This window comes from Tribolium castaneum, chromosome 9 (assembly GCF_031307605.1).
Source record: "Tribolium castaneum strain GA2 chromosome 9, icTriCast1.1, whole genome shotgun sequence".
In the NCBI taxonomy this organism is placed as follows: Eukaryota; Metazoa; Arthropoda; class Insecta; order Coleoptera; family Tenebrionidae; genus Tribolium; species Tribolium castaneum.
Window position 1 is genome coordinate 4301107 of NC_087402.1, and position 15303 is coordinate 4316409.

The window sequence follows — 15303 nt, forward strand, 5'->3', positions numbered from 1 at the left end:
ATTATTGGCCGATAGAAAGAGTCGATTTGCTCGTAAAAGTCGTCTCGAATTTAATGATGGCTACTGTTTACGAGCGCCAATTAGGCGAAATTTTCGTATTTTTCCGCGAAAGTAACGGAATTGTAGATCAGTTCGGACATCGTGTTCCTGAGGTCGTAGGTCGTTCCTCGAGTCGTGCCTCTCGAATCGTTATCCCTTTTTAATGGTGACACGTTTCCCATTAAAGCCATCACATATTGACGAAGCTTGTTGGAAAAATTTCGGCCGCTGCAAGATTTTGCAAACGACGCCATCCGGCCGTTTTATTATCATAAAATATTCGTTGGCGATGCGGGTTTATTGCGATTTTATACACAGTTCGTGCATCAGGTATTTTCTTGACATTTTTCGATAATGGCGAAAGTCGTGATAAATAAATTCTGATTTATGGACGGTTTCGGACCGATTTTAATTGCGTTTGGCTGCTTTCAAAAGACCAAGTTTAATGGACGGTGGCGTACACCACGTAACACTCATAAATAAAATATCTCAAGTCCTTATTATCTATCATTAGTGGTTTACGAAACCGTAACTGAATTCTCTGATGTGTTCCCACGTGCTTTATCATTTAATTCCGATGGTGCTTCGTGCGGGAAAAACTCGAATCGTAATCACTGCCATTAGTATTCACACAAACAACGAAATTCCCAAACAAACTTTTGTCATTTTTTTGTTTTGTGCAAATACAACTGTACGAAAGTGGTCACAAGATTCGAGTTTAAGTTTGGTCCCGCTGTATATTTAATCAATCTGTAAATACTCATCTCGCGTCGAATCAATTTAATTCAATCAACAATTGAAACGATTCATGAATACGTCTTTCACAACCGCTGACTATATTTAAATATTCGATATATCGTCCGACAACAGTATCTTCCTCCAGCTGACATCTCGAATAAATTCAATGAATAATTGACTTATTTTTAGTTCCTATTCCGCCGTTAAATTATAGGTTTATCAATCATTGACGCTGGAAACGTGTCAAAAAACCGAATCAATACCTCATTTGTTGCTGAGACATTTAAAAATGCAGCGGCCCCCGAGCAATAACAAACCCCCCCACAAGTGATGCGATTTTAATAAGGTGACTAAAAATTAAAAACTCTGTAAATAATAATAAGAGCAGGGAAAAGCCACCGAAGAAATTAAGTGGAAGATGGAATTAAAGTTGAAGTGGCGTTCCTGTTTCATTTCAGGAATTAATCGAACGTCTGAATAGTCCGATCTCAAATCCCTACTTATTAACAGGACGTCATAATCCCGATCATTAAACATAGCCGATTGTCGAAAGCACCCTAAATTTACACTGGCGTCTAATTGATTTTGACGTGGGGGCACCGGTGCGCCACTGTATTGACTCACGCCCCGACTTATTAAACCAGAGACCGACACATGTGTCTAAAAACACCCTCGAAAATATTACGGGACACGGATTATGAAAACTAAACATACAATAAAACAGAAAAATTGTTTGAGCCTTCGAAAAATTGTAAGTGACGTCTGTTGTGTTAAAAATAAACGAAATTAACAAATTTTCTGTGTTTGTACTTCCGTAATGCTAATTAAAACACAAAAAAATAAACGACGAAGTAAAAAAAAATTGAGAATAAAAACGAGAAAAAGAAAGAATTAAAATAAATGGAAACGCTGAAATCAAGAGAAAATAGAAAAGAAGGAAGCAATTAAAAAACAACAATTTTAAAGGTGCAACTAAATTTGGGGAGTAAACTAGAGCTAGGAACATAGAGTGGCGATCGGTTGATCCGGCGCCCCCCGAGATAATTATTGTTAAATGGAAATAAATTTATCATGCGTGTCCCATCTTCGGATCGGTATTAATTGGGGTCCCTCGAGAGGCATATTTTACCGCTTCGTTAAGTGCAATGTAAGGGCCGAGAACAGAATAACGCAATCAAGGGAGTGATCCCGGTAATTCTATACATTTAAATTGGCTTTTATACTTGCCCAACTAACCGCACCACAAAGACATTGTTTATTTAAACCCTAGCATTGAAAAGCGGGCCAGATTCGTCGAATTATTTATTTAAAAGATGGAGGGAGGAAAAGCGACACTTTCGCGCTTAATGTTATCCGATTAACTCGTGACGTAATAAAATTGATGGCTTATATATAGTTGGATGTTTAATCTTTAATTCTAGTTTTATGGTTTTCGGGAGATTAAGTTTTGATTTCTCAAAGGGGAATTCCTCTAAGTATGAAAAACTTGACGCGAATCGATTACTGAAATCTCTTTATCCGGCCAAGACACTTGCCACGAAAAGAGATTTCGAAAACTAAGCCGAAGGGAAGAATTTAAGAATTAATTAAGTCATTACGAGGAATTTTCATTATTAAATTGGGTAAGCAGCGATCCCATCGAAACAAACCGGGGCAGAGCTACAAAAGCGCAACTTTCGGCTGGGCTACGGAGCACTATAGATTAGGAGGCGAGACGATACACATTTTCGGAACCCAAAAAATAGTACGGCAGAGGAAAAATGTGTAAAAATACCGTTCCGGCACCAAAGCACTTTAAATTAATTTAAATCCAACCAATTGGCTAATTATTTAAAATGTAGAAAACTGACGCTGAATTTTTCCTAAAAAACATGAAAAAAATATTTAAGATTTGCGCTTCGTTTGGTATTTTTTAAGACGCTGTGAATAATTTATAGCTAAATCGACTTTTTTATATGAAATTTGATTCTCACAACTTAGTTCTTTAAACTTTTTTGTATCTTTAACCGTATTCCCAGCGTTTTGATAAATATCCGACGGTGCGCAAAGAATTCTTGCTTAGAATTATCAATTTGCGTTCCACGTGATATTTTTACGAACGCTGCGAACACGGTTGAAGATACAAAAAAAAGGTAAAGAACAAAGTTGTAGAAAATTAAATTTTCTACAAAAACGTCTGCGACACCATATTTCTATCGTTAACGGTTTAGACTTAAATTAACTTTACAATACTTGTCCACCGGTAAAATGAAGCAAATTTGTCGCTTGAGCGTCTTTGAACAACTTAAGGGCCTAAATGGTTGAAGATAAGGATATGATCTCGCGGACTTTTTTGTAGGAAATTTAATTCTCTACAACTTTCTTCCTAACATTTTTCTTGCATTTTTAACCGTATTCGCAGCGTTTTGAAAAATATGGGGCAATTGGTAAAAGTTTTTTTTTTTTTTAATAGTTTACCATAAAATTTTTGCATTATGTTTGTCTTACTATTAAAAATTTAGGGCTCTATTATACAAATATAACCATTTTTAATTAAATTCATTGCTTTGAAAACTTGGACGGTAATGGAACAACTTCGATATGTTGTTCGTTTCCTAACACTTAGATATCCGTAGTCTGTGCAAATTTTATTTCAAGTTTTCTGGCAATAATTTTGCTCCGGTCCCTTATCACCTGCCGAGACTGCGTCCCTTTATGCAAATTTAATAAGGTCAATACCTGGGCCCCCTCGGGCTGCGGCCCGGCTGCGTGCCGTCCACTTCCACCCCCGACCTAATAAAAAAAGGGACAAACAGTCGAAGCAAGCCGTTTATATCTTTCATTATTAGAAAAAAGCGCATAAAATCACCATTATTCAAAGTAGACACCCATTTTCCGCATAAATAAGTGCGTAAAACAATTTGACAAATTACGAGAAGGGCTGTGGTCGCGTGTCAAGGCCTACTTCGTGTGTGGTCCGACCTAGAGTCGACGGTGTTACCGATATCATATCTGCCCTGGAATTCAAACTACCCTCGATGGACACATTCCGAGTTAAGGAAAATGGTAATGCGACGAAGAAACGCTAAAAAAAGAAATAAACTCTTTCGGGGACTATTTACGAGCGTGTAATTATGGGCGGGCTTGAAGCCCAAATAAAAAATTAACGCAGTGATGGGTATCTCAAACACCCTTTATTGTTACGACTTTTCGTCAAACACGAACGCATCGGCGGAATGCCGAATTTACGACAGGGTTTCAGGTAAGCCATGGCATTTTACACGAGCTGGATTTTTGTGAAAAAATAAACTAATGAGTAAAATTAAATTTACAAAATGTTTCAGTTGCTTGTTCAATAAAAGCGATTCTGTTTGAATTTGGTGGTTTGGGTGGTGCGTGTGTGCCTAATAAACGGCATCTTTATGCATGTCGCCTGTCGCCATTCGTGCGTGTCCCTCAGGGTGGATGTCACCTGACCGCCCCCAGGCCCCCCATCAATTACCCCCATCGGTTGTGTGCGTAAAGGCATTAAAATTAGCCCGAGTACAATTCGGCGTGTTATCACAAGCCGATAAGACGCACGTGCTCGGTCACATGACCGGGACGCTCCGTGATAGATGGCGCAAAAGCGAGTGACTTGACTTGACCGCTCGCGTGGCCGCGGTTTACGACACCGTCGTAAAAACGATTGCTTGTTTTATTGTTTGTTGATGAGGTATTAAAAATTTACCTCTTGCCGGTTCGACGATTTATTGGGTCTACACACGAAGGCGGGAAAATCAACCAAAAAGAGCCGATTTTAACATACAAAACTCAGATTACAACGTAATCGGAGAACACCGCTATTCAATTAAGTTTCGATCGATTCGACGAGTTTTAAATGGAATACCATACGAGATAAAGATTGTTTTAAATGAAAAGAGGCTGCGAGCCGGTGCTAGTACCAATTAGGAGCGAGGATACAAATTTTTGATGTCTTAGCAACTTGTTTCGTTTTTTCGTTTCACTAATTACGGTTAATATCCTGTAAGTCGAGAAAATTAGATGCAAATGTCGCGAATCGATATTAGTTTAGTACAAACCGCCTAATGGAGATACTCAAACAACGACATTAAATTCTTGTTCTCGCTTTATGGACGTGTTTAATGTAATTGAAAAATTTCGCAGGAATATTCCTGCTACGGTACATTTAATTTTCTTTTAATCCTGCAGTAGGAGATAGTTTGCATATTCATTAAACAAACGAAATGAAATAAAACCAAGAAACAACCTCTCTGTAACGATTTTTCTCATTAAAAGTTTATTTATTGGAAAGAGTTGTGGCGAGGTTGTTTTGCCCGATTTTCGGACCCTCGTGTCCAAGGGCGCACGTAAAAAATGGAAGAAAATAATTAAATTAATGGCGATATTATGCAAGCCCTCGAGTTAATTAATTTCGTCTATCACGGGTGCGATAAGAGTTGAATTTTTCAAAGTTGCAGCTACTCAATCATCCGGCTTCCCATGTGGTATTTGACAGTGTGTAAGTCTGGTCCTTTATTACGATCTAGCATGTGATTGCGTTAAATAAAAGCCATTTGAATAAATCGCTGCGGGCGAGACGAACCATTAAAGGCACCCTAGTGACAGATATCGGAACGAAGGAAGTTGGAGAGACCACCGGTAGAGCGCGACTACGACACGAAAAATTGAATCGATGAGAGTGATCTTCTGTGTCCAACACTCCATTCATGCTAATTTGCTGCAAATCGCGTGTTTTACCAAAGGGAGAAATTGTAAAGTTGAGGGCTTTATGGCCGGTTTACATGACCTGTAATGATGTAATGACCGGCACACAATAACCCAATTGTTTGCTTAAATTTATTTCGTTTAGGTGGCCATAGATTATAAAAGGTCGGGCTGGGCCACGCACAGCCGACCCCGGCTATCGCAAAATCTGGCCCAACTATTTAAAGCTGAACAAAATATTTATTCTGTTGCAATTTTTTCTGACGAGTGTAGTTTATAAAGGCCCGGGGAATAAATCTCGTCTCGTCCTTTCTGTCGTCTCAAAATCAAGTTCTAACAACTGTAATTACGGAGTACTTCCTGCAATGATTTTGTAATCAGAGAGGGTGGGTGGAATCTTAGATGGCTCGTAAACCCTTCCTTTCTTGCCGCTTTAAAGTAATGAAATTCTTACTCCGTATTCAATTCTGGATGTCGGATTTTTCGCTGGTAATTTCCACATGGTCACAGTGATCGAATTAACCGAGAAACGGAAGAAGCAAATAGGAAAATAAACGGATTATGTCTGTAACTTAATCGGACAGTCGACAAAAATGCACTTCCGGAATCAACACAGTCAACAAAAGCCATTTTTTAATTATACGTTTTTAATGATTTTTTAACAGCGCAATTTAAAAAAAGAACAGATCTAGATTGTCGCGAATAAACATGATTGCTGTCACGGCACTGATATTAGACATGAACTTTATTTTACACAACTCGGGTGCTTTTTGTGTTTTTTCTCTCCGTTCGTTTTAATCTAACGTTGCGACATTTAAAATGTGCGAGCGACTGCTTGACTTGACATTTCTAAAGTTCTTATTCATCGTCAGACTCGCACCCGATGATCTAAGGGGTTATTCGGCGATTTTTTCGCCCAAACAATACACCGATGCTGTTTTTCGTGGGCGAGATTTTTAATTGGATTAAAATTAAAAGGGCGGAACTAAAGGGTGCGCTAACGCAATTTCATTGTAATAATATGTTTTCTGTCAGCGGTTCCAATGTGTGAAATAAATCTGATCCCAGAAATTATTCGCATGACGGGCAATAACGGAGTCACAGTTGGCGTGCAAGGATTTGCCGATTAACCGGACAAAAGGCGGCTTTTTCAAAAAAAAAATAGATAACGCTCAAAATATGATGTTTACGTGATAATTTAATTAAATAAAGTGTGCGAAAACCATCAGTTAAAATTACAGTGGATCAAAGGCAGGAATTTGTTGGTCTTTACACAAAAATGTATAATAAAATAAACCGTAAAAATATCGAAACTTATAAAAAAATGTGAAAATTTATGTAAAAGGGCCAATAATTACGCAAGCTGCCACAGATAGATACAGTAAAACCTCTCAACAACGGACACCGATGGGGAATCTTAAACTGTCCGTTGTGGAGAGGTGTCCGTTATTCGGAGGTGTCCATTAAGGGAGGTCTCACTTCATTGAGTAAATGTTCGTAAAACGGTTTTCTCATTTTTTCCAATGAAGCTTTTTTATACATAATCCTGATTATTTTCCCGTCCTGCTTTTAGTAAGTAAAATAACCACTTACTACCACGGAGCAAATAAACGCAGTTTGTTTATTGTTAAAACCAGCAACTAACGTGCCTTTAATTGCTTTCAAAATAAATCTGAGTTTCCTAAAAATGCAATTTTGTCTCGACAAAGTCTCGGAATTGGTCTGGCAATCCTCGAATATTTATAAGTTTTTAGTACCACAATATCTTTATTAGTTCTCGAAGAGTTTAAGACGCGTCGTAAAATCCAAGTTTTCCAAAGCTTAAATTCCTGGTGGAACTGTAACAATGTAAGCGTTTGGAGCGGCTTAAAAGTAATAATTTATAAACGATCCGGCGTTTCGTTAATTTGACGTTTGATATCCATCCACCTTTGGCGTCGTGACCCTTTCCTGCTGCTAAATTTTAATGACGATTCGTTGCAACAATTCCGTTCCGCGAGCGCTCTTGCGCATTATTTCGATCTAGTCGAGATGCAGGATGTCAAGTTTATTATTATTAAGATTAAAGCACCGGTGCGTGACATGTATCAGATTAAATGTGTACTCCTGAATACAAACGAGCCTGCCTGTCGCCCTATCTACTGACTTATTTTCGAAGGCGCAGATGACAAAAATAAACTCCCGCAGGCTGAATACCAAAACGATGTGAATTTTTTTAACGCCTCAAAACTGGGCTCACATCACGCATTCAGGCATTCATAATGAAGTACGGAATAATGGGGATTCCTTGTCACAGGGACGGCCCTCCTGCATGAATTACAACTTCAGCTAGTTGATACTAAATATTTCATGTCATTTACATTTGCGAAGGCACCTTCGACAGGTACATTGCCGCGGCTCAAATTCGCGATGAATATTTCAACAGCCGACGATCGATTAAAACAAAAGCAAAAAGCCAAATTTTCACCGGTGATACAAATTTAAATTCTTGCCGTTTTTTGAACACCTCTATTTCGGTGTTTCCAGCTTCAAGTCCAGCATTTTGCTTGTCTAACAGTTTTTAATAAGTTAAACTAAACAAAAATAGAAAGTAGAAAAAATAGTATATTACACTCGTTTAGAAGACTTAAGTGTGGCACTCCTTCGACGTGCTCCAAAATAGCAAAATTTGGCCAAAAAATAGAAAGTAGAAAAAATAGTATATTGCACTCGTTTATAAGACTTAATTGTGGCACTCCTTCGACGTGCTCCAAAATAGAACAAAATTTGGCCAAAAAGCGGATTTTTGGATCGTGCGGCCGACCCCGGTGCTGGAACCCTTCTCTTGCTAAATAAATAACGCAGCGGTCCACAGCGTCCACAACCTGATTAGTTCTCGCTGTAGAGGTTGTCCAATGAGCCATCAGGAGCTGTTCAAATCGAGTTATCCCAGCTGCAGCGGAATTCCCCAAGGACCTGTCACCGTTCCTGTCATGTTTATATTAATCGGCTTTTTTCGCAAAAGGCGTGTTTTTTGTATCTTTGAAGGCGTCACTAGGTGGCGTTTAATACCGATAATTCACGTGCACACCAGACCGACAACTTCTATACGCTATTATCTCTTTTAGTGGGGCCTTTCTTGGCTCCGACACATAAGCTGGAAATACTACTGTAATAACGTGTAATAAAGGCGCTCCGTGTCGTATCCTCTATCATATAAGGAAGAGTCGGGAGGTTTAAATCATGCTTAGCCGTATACACACTATTAAAAGAGCTGATTTGGTGCACCAGACGGGACAATTATTGCGCGAGGAGGACATCAAGAGGTTATTAGGACGTTAAGGGCGGATATGAATACGGCAATTGCCTGCAAAATGTTTTATTATTAACGAATTTTTCGAATTATTAAATTGCATGTTTGGAATGCGTTTAATTGTTATTTTAATCATTCATAATAGCATCGGCTACAGTTTTATGTATTGATATCGATAAATAGTTTTGCTGCAGTCGGGATTAAATTTTGATATTTTAATTTTAGTAGAACGTGGGTTTAGTTCCTTTTTGCAAAGTTTGAAAAATCAATTGTGGGGCTGAAAAGCCCGCCGAGTGAGGTCAGGAAATAATTAGAGCGCGTATTATCAGCCAGTTTATTTTTGTTGATATTTACCCACTCACTTTTTCCGTGTCGTCTCGTAAAATTAAAACTTCGAGTTGCTGCTTATTAAATATGAAACAGTCTTTTCACGTCGTTAATAAGTCGTTGGAAAAAATATTTCGCTCGCGCTGTGGCGCATTTTTGTCGTCGTGAATGGGCGCCGGTGTTTGTTTTTATTAGGAGATTTTAGTGAGGTTTCATAGAGACGTAATTAAAATGTTTGGCCGCCCTGCCAATGATTTTATCCGCGAGACGGTCGACGGTGGTTCATTTAGTCGAATTCCTCGCCGAAATCTGCATTTTAATTTAAACTGAAATTCCTTTGGTGTTTCATTAAAAGCGCGAGCGGAATCGTGCCCTTTCTTCAATTATTTTACTTTAAAGTGTTATTAAGAATAACCCCAAATACCGGATTTGCTCCCTGAATTTTTACGTTTTGCACTTGCTGCTAATATTTCACCGGAGCGACACGCTCCTATTTCATAAATCCCGGGACGGCAAGAACTGGCCAGACGGTCAATAAGAAACAAGAGTAACTTTTCTTTGCGATGCAAATTTGTCCGGGAAAGTGGACAGGACTCGAGGACCTCTCGGATGTCGGCAAAAATTCCGTCCTCGCAAAACTTACCTCAGGTCAAACTAATATTAATTATTTCAACGTTTTAATCCATTTCAGAAAATGATAATTATTATTTTTTTGTTAGTGATTGCAATAATAATTGAAGGTAGAAAACGGTTTGTGTTTTAGCTGCTGTCGGTGTATCAGTCTGTTGTGTTATTTTTATTTTATAATGAGTGCAGTGAAAAAGTTGCATTTGAAGCGAATTTGGTTTGGCACTAGAGCTAGATTAAATAATCAAATTATTCGATTCCGTCCCTGTCCGATTCGGCGATTTAGCGCCATTATAAATTCAAATCCGCGTCGAAAATAGATTTCAGAATGTTGTTATGTCTGGCGATTTTACTGTTGTCCTATGCCAGTAATTGAGAGTGGCGGTATGACAGTAAAACAAATGCGAAAAGCCGGTTAACGGGCAGGTGACATCCGGCTGTTTATTTGGCCATCATTAAAGACCCCCCACTTCGAATCATCTAAATTCCGCCGCTTCATGACGCCACAAATCGAAAAAAGATTGATGATACTTTCCTGGCGCATCCACCAAAATTCGTGTGTCGGTCCCGGCGCCTCCACCATTTATTTTTTGTTCGATAATAAATGCAGTTGCGTTAATTTGATCGGTACACAAAAGCTTTCGCATGCAAATTCATGAGATGTGTTTTAACGAAGCCAAATCTCCTGCCGTTCGAAAACGAATGAAAATAAAAAACACTACTCAAATAATTGCAAACACACGCGCGCGCTTTAATACGTTCTTTGTTCCGTTTTAAACCTCTGACATTTGTGTACAAAGCAAGATTCCAAATGCTTGTTGAAAACCATCACAATGCGCTAAATAACATTTCAACGCGACCGGTTGAAAAACAGCCTCATTTGTCTTTTACAATGCTGCATATTTCACCGTAAACAGTAGCATTAGTTAAATATTCGAGCCGAATTGGAGAAGGGAGAATTTTTACGGAAATCCGAACAGGTACGAGAGCGGGGAACTCCATTTTAAACGACGAATTTGCATAGCAAAGGACTCGACTCCCGTTTCTTACACACCGTCTGGACTTTTTCAAGTACGAAAAAGATTAATAAAAAATAAAGAATGAACAAATTACTAGACTAAACAAATAAATAATAATACTTTTGGCTATCAGGTCCTTTTATTACACAACGAATTTTACAATAAAAAACATGGGACGTTTCGAGCTACAAATGTCATCATCAGGTACAATAATTTTATGCCGAAACATCCGATGTTTTTTATTGCAAAATTTGTTGTGTAGTAAAAGGACCTGATAGCCTAAAGTATTACCATAAGTAACGTTTTTAAAATAAACAAAAAAATAGAAATAGATAAATAACGAACTAGAAAAATTGGGACGAAATGGACAAAAAAATATTGACAAAAAATGAAAGTTAAAAATACAAATAGAAAAAGGGAAGGTATAGATACTATAACACCAAAAGGGTTACCCTATTAAGTTGGTTTTATTTTTAATATTTTTATTTGTTTTTTATCTCTAGTTTGTGCCATTGCTGTACTTTGGGTCGTCTATTAGATTGAACCCAGCGGTATTTTTTGCTTTTATGTACTTGTGTTTGTTTTTTTTGCATTTTTCTTCATGTGTACAGGCTGTTTCACATAATTTTACGAGGCCTACGCTTGTAAAATGCAATCAGCAGTACATATTCCGATACGAACTCGATTACAAATTTTGAAAAATTGGATAGTCGTCTCTAGTTGGTTCACACCTTCAAAAAAATTTCAATGTTTTCAGTTAGTTAGTGATTAAGGTAGATATTCATTCGATTTTTTGATAAAACACATGATAATTGTTTCCGAAAAAGCTTTATGATTATTAAAAATACACTGCTTACTTTGACAATTACTGATGGGTTTCCAAAAATTAAATGTACATTTTTTGTATCTAGTGTGCGAACATTAGACGCAGGACTTGAGTGAAACAGCCTGTATATACTCTTACTTTCTTTAAAAGCCATTAGTATTCGTAGTCTTCCTGTTATTAATTTTGTTTCGTTCTTTATGTTTATCTGTTTTACACTATTATTACACTTACTGTTTTAGGTTTGTTTGTGCTGTGTAATGTTTTTATTTACTACTTTTTTTTCTTTCTACTTACCCAGTTTATACTTTTATGCTCATAATATGTGAGTGCTCACAATTTCTTGAGTTTTCCTGTTGACGTATGGTTTCGTTTAGTGCGCTTATAAATATTTGTCTAGCGGCCATTAATGCGAAAAGTGGTAAATGGCACTAAACCTATTTCTGTTTGTTGATTTATTAAATATTGTCATAAGTGTGATATTAATTCGGCCATCAAGTCGGCCATAAACGCCTCAAACTCGGAATATAAGCCCCCGTAAACGTCACGTTAAGTACCATAAGGCCGTTGACATTATTTTGTTTCTATTATGTCCCATTTTGTAGAGTGATCCTTTATCTTTGTTTCCGGGCTAAAACTTTTCCGGTTATTCGGCAAAGCGTTTAAAAAATTTAATTGAATTCGTTTCTTTCGCATCGAGCGTCGTTATTTACCTTTTTATGAAACTGTAACAGTGAAGCCCTCGGGGAATCCGGCTTTAATCGTCCGACAGAATGTGTGTCTAATATGGTAGTTATTTCCGACACCCTCGCCATATGCTCGCCTAAATACCGTGCGAGCCATCCATCCATTTAGTGCACGCTCGCAAAAATCGAATACCGTATCGAAAGCGTCCGAATCGAGCAAGTCTTGCACATTGTTCGAGCATAGTTGAGTAATAACACGTCGGAAAGTTTGATATTCATACGAATCCGGGCCCGGAATGCGCCAAGATGCATTCCGGTGCGGTCACGGGGCATTTGCCGGATTTAATCCGCGAAACGCAACGGCGCCGCTCGCGCAACGTTCTGTGAGTGCAGCCGGTGCGTGTCGCCTCTAAACGTACCGTATCTGCTAACGAACGCTGATTGGGTTATGGCTGTTTCTCTAAATAAGAAAAAATAATGATGTTTCCAGCTCTGTGGCTCATTTAAATCGGATTTTTCCTCGGCGGCTTTTTGCCGATATGTAAGCGAGCAACGTTCACTGGAAAAAACACAGATTCGGTTTGTTGTGACAGTAATCCGTTCAACTCGTGCCGGCGTTTCGAAACAATGATGCTACGGGTTGAGATAAAACGACAAAAGGATCGTGTTTTTCGTTTCCACTGGGCTTTTAATTCTATTTTTAGCTTACGGAGACGTCACTCACATTTTCAAACTTTGAAATTTGCCATATGCGGGATTCGTTACATCACACGGCTAAATGCGGAGCACGAGCGCTTTTTGCACGAGAGTAAATAAAAGTTGCGTTTTTACAGTATTTATTTTGATAAATGTTGCAACGGAATATACAATTTTGAAGCGCGGGACGGTTTACAACAAACCCTTTCATCTTTTACAACAAATTGATTTACGAGCCACGCTAAATCAAAAAACTATAAACGTCACACACACTTTTGCGATATTCAGATTTAAGGGCGAAGCGATTCCTCAACGGAAAATTCCTCCGTTGTTACAATTAATCTCAGTCCTGTTACTTTGTTAAAAAATATAACTCTTGCCTTAAATTACACTAGTTTACAATATTTTTTTACCAATAGATGAAATCAATGTGTTTTGGTAGAATAATTAAAAATAGGACGAGACGTTTTTTAAATATTTATTATAAAGTATCAATATTTGACAATTTTTGTAACATCAAAAATGTGACAGACTGCTGAATAATTCATAACCGAATAATACATTCATAAAACTTTATATAAAGCTCCATTAAATTTTAATTCGTTGTTAAATGTTAACAACGCGTATAGACCAATCAAATTTGTTCAATTTGGTCACGTGATTAGCTAATCACGCATTTAATTGCAGATTAACTTAATGACGCTTCCTATAAACTGACCCTTGAAAAATTAAAGTTGATACAGATTTTTTTTTTGAACTGACTAGTGTCAATTTCTCTTATTGTAACCATTAGTAATCAGTTAACATATTTTAAGTCTATTTTTAGACTTTAGGGACCTGTTTATAGAAAGCGCCATTAAATTTTAATCGGTTGTTAAAAATTAACAACGCGATTGAACCAATCAAGTTGGTTCAATTTGGTCATGTGATCAGTTAATCATGCATTTAATTGCGGATTAAATTAATGACGCTTCTGTAAACCGGCCCTAAATCTTGCGAAAACGTCATTTGATCGCTTAAGTTTCTAGACTTTATTAGGATAATTTTACCATAAATAAAACAAAAATTGTTCTACATTCACTTGACGATATTTTAAACAATAAATGTCAAACTAGACATCAAAAACAAATTTTCAAAGCTTTTATTGGATACAGCGTATTTCAGATAACTTTACGAGGCTTGCGCCTAATGTACAAAAATCATACAATAATAGATACAAAAAATACACGTTTAATTATTTAATTTTTGGAAATTTATGTCAGTGGTTGCCAGATTAATGACTAGAATAGAATAGAATAGAATGAAACTTTATTCAAAAAATACTCTACAATGGCACAGAAGTCAAAAATATAAAATAATGCAGGGAAATAAATAATTAAAAGAAAACAATACATTTAAAAAATTAAATCCTATATGTAAATTATAAAACTGAGTATAAAAAACCTAACACTACATAAACTATTTAAAAAACACACTTAAAAAATATTTAAAACACATGGTACAGGTTGATTTATCACAGCATATCGATGGTTTCATTATAAAATTCAAGAGTAAAAACATTTGCTTAATAAATAAATCTCGAGACGTTTTTTAAATTTGTTAAGACAATATGAGTGAGATATTTTCGGAAGATGGTTGAATATTCTTATTATTTCATTTTTAGCGCTTTTTTGTACTATTTCTTTCATTACTAGTTATAAATTTCTGTTTTTCACAAAAAATTGTCAGGTTTTCTATCAAGAACATGATTCTGATCTTTTTGTCTTAATCACCAACTAACTAAAAATGTTGTAATTTTTGAAGGGGTGAACAAACTAGAGAAGACTATCCAATTTTTCAAAATTTGTATTTGAGTTCGTATAAGAATATGTATTGTTGGTGGCAGTGTGAAACACACTGTATATTAATAAAACTAATTTTTTTTTTGTAAATTGTTTTTTGACTTTTATTTTTAAATCTCCCGTTTCCTTTTTCCCTCTTTCCGTGGAGTGCGCGTCAATTGTCGGCGCCGTTTGGCATCTGGGGTTGAAAAAGCGATTTGTAAGTATCGTAAACGAGTCGGAAGTTGGTCCTGTGTTGTCAGCCACGTCTGCATTTCGGCAATTAAAACTCTCCTGTTAGTAAACAGCATTGTCTGTGAAGAGAAAGTACGTCGGGAAGCAGTGAACAATCTATTAATTTAGCAGTTTATCACTTTAGTCGCTTTCTTGGTCGCTAATTTAAATACAACCCTCTCGGTGGTTGCTTCGTGCAACTAATTCAGTTCACAGAGAAGCCTTCCACGAGCCTGTAATCCTTGGAAGCCCGCCTTTGTTTCAGAAATTCCTTCGTTATTAAGAGTGTAGTAGT

At 37.1% G+C, this 15303-nt stretch overlaps 1 protein-coding gene and 1 non-coding gene across 3 annotated transcripts in view; one reads left to right on the forward strand and one right to left on the reverse strand.

Annotated features, from left to right (window-relative positions):
* LOC660983 (uncharacterized protein) overlaps positions 1-15303 on the forward strand; it is a 103046-nt gene that overhangs the window by 28736 nt on the left and 59007 nt on the right. The window lies entirely within an intron of this gene.
* Positions 5537-5605, reverse strand: Mir3879 (microRNA mir-3879). Its single transcript, NR_038733.1, has one exon. It is a non-coding gene; the product is annotated as a microRNA mir-3879 (primary transcript).